Source organism: Palaemon carinicauda, chromosome 19 (assembly GCF_036898095.1).
Source record: "Palaemon carinicauda isolate YSFRI2023 chromosome 19, ASM3689809v2, whole genome shotgun sequence".
Lineage (NCBI taxonomy): Eukaryota > Metazoa > Arthropoda > Malacostraca > Decapoda > Palaemonidae > Palaemon > Palaemon carinicauda.
In genome coordinates, this window is record NC_090743.1 from 128,650,999 (window position 1) to 128,656,998 (window position 6,000).

Genomic DNA, 6,000 nt, shown 5'->3' on the forward strand with positions numbered 1-6,000 from the left:
GAATTTTCTTTCAGACATCAGGTTTTGATCTAGATTTGGGGCACAGTATACTTCTTGTAATTTCAATTCATATTCACTATACTAGTCTTTCATTTTCATAATCACTTTTCCTTTGGCTAGAATGGAGACTTCCTGCCATAGCCCCATTTTACGTTACCTGTGATGCTACTATCAAAATCAACAACTATGTCTTTATGAGGTGTTATGTGATCACTAGCACCAGAATCCAAGTTCCATATTAATTTGGAATCTTCTTTCACTGGTTGGTGACTTGTTCACAATAGCATTCACTTTTTCTGTCATTTCACTTTCATTTTCAATTACTGCAACAATTGCCTTTGTATCTGTTCTGGTTTTGTCAACATTTCCTGATAGCTCCTCTTCTTTAGATTCACTTTCACAGTCTTTATCACTGTCATATTGTGCTTTCTTCCCTGATATTCTTTTCCTGCTTTTTTTTATTTTGTCTGTCCTCAGTATTGTTTCTTCTTTCTTCTGTCTCTTCTTTCTTCCTTATCTCTTCTTTCTTCAAATTTTGTACAGTATCTTGCTATATGTCCAAGCTGGCTAAAAGCATATCAGACAAATCTTTTGTCCTCACTCTTAAAGCCTCTTGCACCTTCTTCTCTTTTATAACGTGTACTTGAATTTCCATCTTCTTTTCTTGAATCTCTTCTGAAGTTCATATTATAAACTAAAAGCTTTTCTTCTTTTCTTGCTTTGAGTTTATTTTGCATCTCCTCGAAAAGCAGCACTGGCTTTACAGTTTTGATATTTAAATCTTCAATTTTTGAGAACTGTGACTTTAACAAAATTTGATATTTGGGAATATGTTTAAGACCTCTCAGCAAAAACGCAGCTACCATCGAGTTTCAAAATTGAGCTACTTCTTCCCCTAAAGCTGCATTTACATCCCTCCCCAATCTGTATACATACGCTATATAGTCCTTCATTGACATTTCTTCAGTTTTTCTGCAGTTACACAGTTCTTCAAGCACATCAACAATTTGAAATGTATCCATTTTTGTGTGGATATCACTTAAAATATCCCATGCTTATTTTGCTTTGGTACATACAATGATGTCCAGCTCTAAATTATCCTCTCTTTGTGTGATATAACTAAGTGCATCATCGTTATTTCTTCGAAGTTTCATTTGCATCCGGTCGTCTTGATCGTTGGCACATCTTGGATCTATACATTCCCACCACCTATTCTGAGTGAGAGTAGCTTTAGTTCTCTTCGCCCAATAGAAATAATTCAATTAATTCAGAATTTCATGCCTTTTTTTTCTGTCTTCGTCCGCCATTTTGTGTACCTCTCTGTGTCATGGCACCCTTGTAGTTCAGTCTTTCCACGATGTAGTACACGATGTTGTTCTACTTCCTAATTTTCCCCTTTTTTTTTACAAGATTTATTTCACTGTTGGTGCTCGGAGTATCCTGGGCCCATAACTCTTCATTTAATACACACCCTTTCTAATACTTTCTATCTACTTTCACGAGTTGGATTACCAAAAACCCCTTTACACATGTTGCATTTTAATGTCCAACTGAGGTTACAAGGTACGGGTGACAGAACAACACACTACAGTTTTGTTTCGCCGTATGGCGCGGATTTTTTTATATTATGGTAAGGGAACGGCCGACATTGGCATTCGTTGCTTCCAGGCGGTAAAATAAAAATCAAATAATTACAAAGAAACAAAACTGAGAATCACATAATCAGATTATTTGAACATGTATAATAATGGACAGGACCCCCAGCATGTACAGAATACCAATATCATAAACTTTCACTCCTAACCTACAAACCTTGTCCTTACCTGCGACCCAGCATATTCTTAACAATAGGGTTGAAAATAAGGAAACTACGGGGCATGGCCGGTATCATACACACCCCTACAACTGCCCCAAGCAAATAATTAATGTGAGGACTAAACTTAAGAGAAATTAAGTCAACCATTCTTTTATGCTCCTAAATCATGAATGTCTATTTCTCTTCAGTTTACCATTGTATAACACACCCAGATCGCCTGACCATATTTCCGGACAGAAGCTCTTTAACGGTCCTTCATGGCCCCCAGGAGTTTTAGACCTGACTGGTGTTTTTAGGGTCTTGCAAAATATCTGCTCACAAGAATCTGCTTTTAGAGTATTGCTCCGCCCAGAGCAATCTTACTTTTCAGATTTTTCTAGAAACATATGCAAGAGATTCAGCATGGCCAAGCAGTCTCGGCCCAGCTCTCGCGCCGACAAGAGCTCTCCAGCCTTCTGAAGTTCAGCAGCACCGGACTTGGCAACACCTGGATGGGTGGACTTATATCCACATAGTCACTAGGACCTCTCAACTTTGGTTGAAGAGGCCACATATAAGAAAAGAATCCAGTTATTTTCTTTGGCTTTTTGCCAATTAAATAACTGTTTTTGACCACAGTGACTGGCTCAATTACCATCCAGTATGGCTGATGACGGTCATGACAGTCTCCGTACTTATAGAAGGAGCTTATACCCATCCTGGATCAATCCCTGCAAGAATGGGGCTCAACAATGCAAGTGTAATCGCTGCCTAAGGTACCAGAACTACAGGCAGCAGCTAGCAGACTACATAGGGTTCAAAGTTAGGGACCCAACGGTACTCTCTTACAGGAAGACATGTAGTTGTTTTCAATGCTACAGCCTGGTACTCGAGAGTATCTACCACCTCCTACAAAGGAAGCACAGGCCAGGATACATGGATATACCATCCTACCCTCCACAGCCACCTTATCCAGATGTCTTCCAGAGAAAATACCGGGTGCAAGCACGGTACAAAGAGACAGTCTCTGCACCCAGTTGCAGTAACTCTCTCCCCTTTGAACGGGACTGTGACTGCCAGTCATGTGTGTATGCTATCTGGAGCAACACTGTAGGCCATAGCTCCCCCACTCATGCCAAACCAGCTATGGACTCCGAAGACCCACCTATCCCGGAGCCACCCACCCCATCTCCGGCACCACCTGTCCAGAAGACACCTGAAAAAATGGAAGCAGAGGACGCTCCACTCACCGCAACTCCGGAACCTGAGACCAACGTTTCAGCCATGGCTCTAGACCTGACTGAGGACAATCAACCACCGCAATTAGCAGAAATGCACCCAGAGGATTGCAACTGCACACCATGCCTCTCACAGCTCCTAATGGAGGCTCGGGCAATCACTGAGAACGACCCAAGCTTAGACCTAAACTTGGCCGCTGCTGAGGAACCACAACCACCTGTCAGCCAACCCAAACAGCTTGTCAAATTCAAGATGGCAGCTGTAGAAGGCTCACCGTCATATGCAGCAGTTGCTGCTATTGCCACCACCAACCCTGGCATCAAGATCACAGCCAGGGCCAACCTAAAAGGGGATTTAATTATATCTCCGAAGGACCTTGCCAGCGTCAACATCCTCCAACAGGAAACCTCCCTGACCCTCCTGGACCCCGAGAAGAGACTCAGACAGGCAGTGATCTATCGGTTTCCTGTCAACATGCCACTGTCATTCGTCACCGACTGCAGCAATGTTGCAAAAGCCGAGAGGAAGCTTGACCACCGCAAACTTCCCACCAACGAAGTAACAGTCACCTTTATTGGGCAAGTCCCTAAGGCACTGGATTTGGGCCTCTGGGGAAAGTTTCCCATCAGAAGTCCAAAGAGAGAACCACTGCGCTGTTACAACTGCCAGCGCTATGGGCACCATAAAGAAGAGTGCAGGAACCCTACAATATGCGGAGTCTGCAGCCACCGCCATCCCACACAGGACTGCATTGACGCACATCGGAATGGGACAAAAACCCAGGCAAAATGTCCTAATTGTGCGGGACCTCACCATGCATGGAACAAGAAATGTCCTGAATTCTTGAAGAGGCTACCAACCCCACTGGCAGCCCCACCGACCAAACCTGAGGCTGCACCAAGGCAGACACCTAACAAACCTGAGGCTGCACCAAGGCAGACACCGAAACCCCAGCGGATTCAGCGAACCAGGCCTCCCCGGCGACAATCCGAGACTCCCCCTCCAGGAGCCCCTATTGCAGCCACGGACCAAGAACCCAGCGCTGTCGCTAGCCCAGCTGAAGAGCCAACCTCCAGCGCTGTGCAATCTCCTCCCCAACCCCCAGCAATATCTGCCATCTTATCCCTGGCAGAGGCCCTGCCAGTGGATACCTTGATCCCCCTAGTACTGCAACTACTAGTCAAAGTCTGCTCCCTTGCTAAGACTCCCTCCTCTGTAATTCATTCCCTCCTCAGTCCCTTAGTTTCACCCTCCCCGGTGCAGAGATAGGCATCTATGCTTAAATCTGCCACTTTTTCCTACTACTCGAATTCTTCCCTCCTCTCCCAGTCTCTCCTACTTACTGGGACTTACTGCTATCAACACTTTTACCTACTACTGAAACCTTTCATTTCGGCTCCAAATGGTCCTGCTTCTTGGTCCGCAAGGTCATGCTCTTGGTGCTGAGCGACCACACTGGCAACCACGCTCAAGGGGCTGAGCAGTTGCAAGACCTATCTTTGCCAACCTGGCGACTATGCTCAAGGGGCTGAGCGGTCGCACCTGCAGCTACGCTCAAGGAGCTGAGCGGCTGCAAATCCAGACATGAGAGACTGGTACTGCTGTGACACTATTGCCTACTTAGGGCAATAAATACTACGGGCTGCTACGCAAAAGCCCGTGTCCAGCAGTAAGGCTGGGCAATCTTTTAACTTAGTACCTACTTTTTTGCGTTTGATCACCTACGGGCCGAACAATAGAAAGGCCCGTGCCAACAAGAAGTGTTGGCTTTAATACACCAACAACAACAACATGGCCAAGAGCCACATCCAGCCAAGGCAAGCCTCAGTATAACCAATAGGGTGATACTTCACGCGTTGAATTACCCTACTCTGAAAACATTAATGAGGTCAAGTATGGAAACTTTATTACTCAGAATATCCTCAAGCATATTAAACTTTTAGTTTTTCCAAGATAATGTAGAGTTTTTATTGGGGGATAGCGCGAACGCAGTCCCCCGCTACCAAAAATTTCGCACCCGAGTTGACCACATTTGGGTCAATCGCAAGGGTCAGCACCACCGGAGTGCAATGGTGAGCCTCGCCTTGGGGGAACCACCTTCGTGATCATGGTGTCCCCTGTGCCAGGTAAGTATGCTCTTCCCTGTGTGTGTGTGTGTGTAGATTGCCATGCATATAGCATGACACGGGCTCTTGCCTTTGGGCAGCCCGTAATAGGATTGGGTTTGTAAAAGGTATACTCCAAGGAGTAAAATTTGTATTAGTAAATGGAACGTTAGGTAATAATAGGAAAAGGAATGTCAGGTTAGGGATAGTTAAAGGAAATGATATGTAAGGATGATAAATGAATGATGGAATGGAATGGAATGGTACAAGACGTGACAAGGGGTAGATAGTAACCCGAAAAGGGGGTCTCCCTTTTAGGTCCACGAAAGAAAGTTTTTAGTAAGAGGATAAAGTATTGATAGTAGTAAGTCCCAGTAAGTAAAAGAGACTGGGAGAGGAGTGAAGGAATTTTTAGTAGGAGAGTAAAGGAGTAGGTTTAAACAAAGAAGTTTATTCCTGCTCTTTGTGGTGGAAAAGGGGGAGGAGGCCAAAACTGTGCTGCGCTCGGTCAGCTGGCACGAGAAAGGCCCCCTAAGGATAGGGTAAGAGGAGGGTTAACAGGGAAAGAGGGTGGGAGACAGGAAAAACAAGAGCTGTTTCCTTATGAGGAAGACAGCCTTGTAATAACTATTCTCCATTTAGGAATAGGGAATTGGGAAGGGAAGGATTGCAAGTAGGGAAGGATTATCTCTGCTCAGTGGCTGAGAACTGGAACTGTTGCAGGAGTTGCTGGAAGGTGGAGGTTGATGAGAGGGAGAGGACTTTGGTAAGGATCTGGAAGGCGATAGGTATGAGGTCTTGCAAGGTGAGAGACTCAATTGCTTGAGTCAAGGTTTGGGAAGGGGAAGAGGATGAAGGTCG

General features: G+C 45.0%; 1 non-coding gene across 1 annotated transcript; it reads right to left on the minus strand.

Annotated features, from left to right (window-relative positions):
• Positions 1–5,005: 5,005 nt before the first annotated feature.
• LOC137659348 (U1 spliceosomal RNA) lies at positions 5,006–5,168 on the minus strand. Its single transcript, XR_011047481.1, has one exon. It is a non-coding gene; the product is annotated as a U1 spliceosomal RNA (small nuclear RNA).
• Between the last annotated feature and the right edge of the window lie 832 nt (positions 5,169–6,000).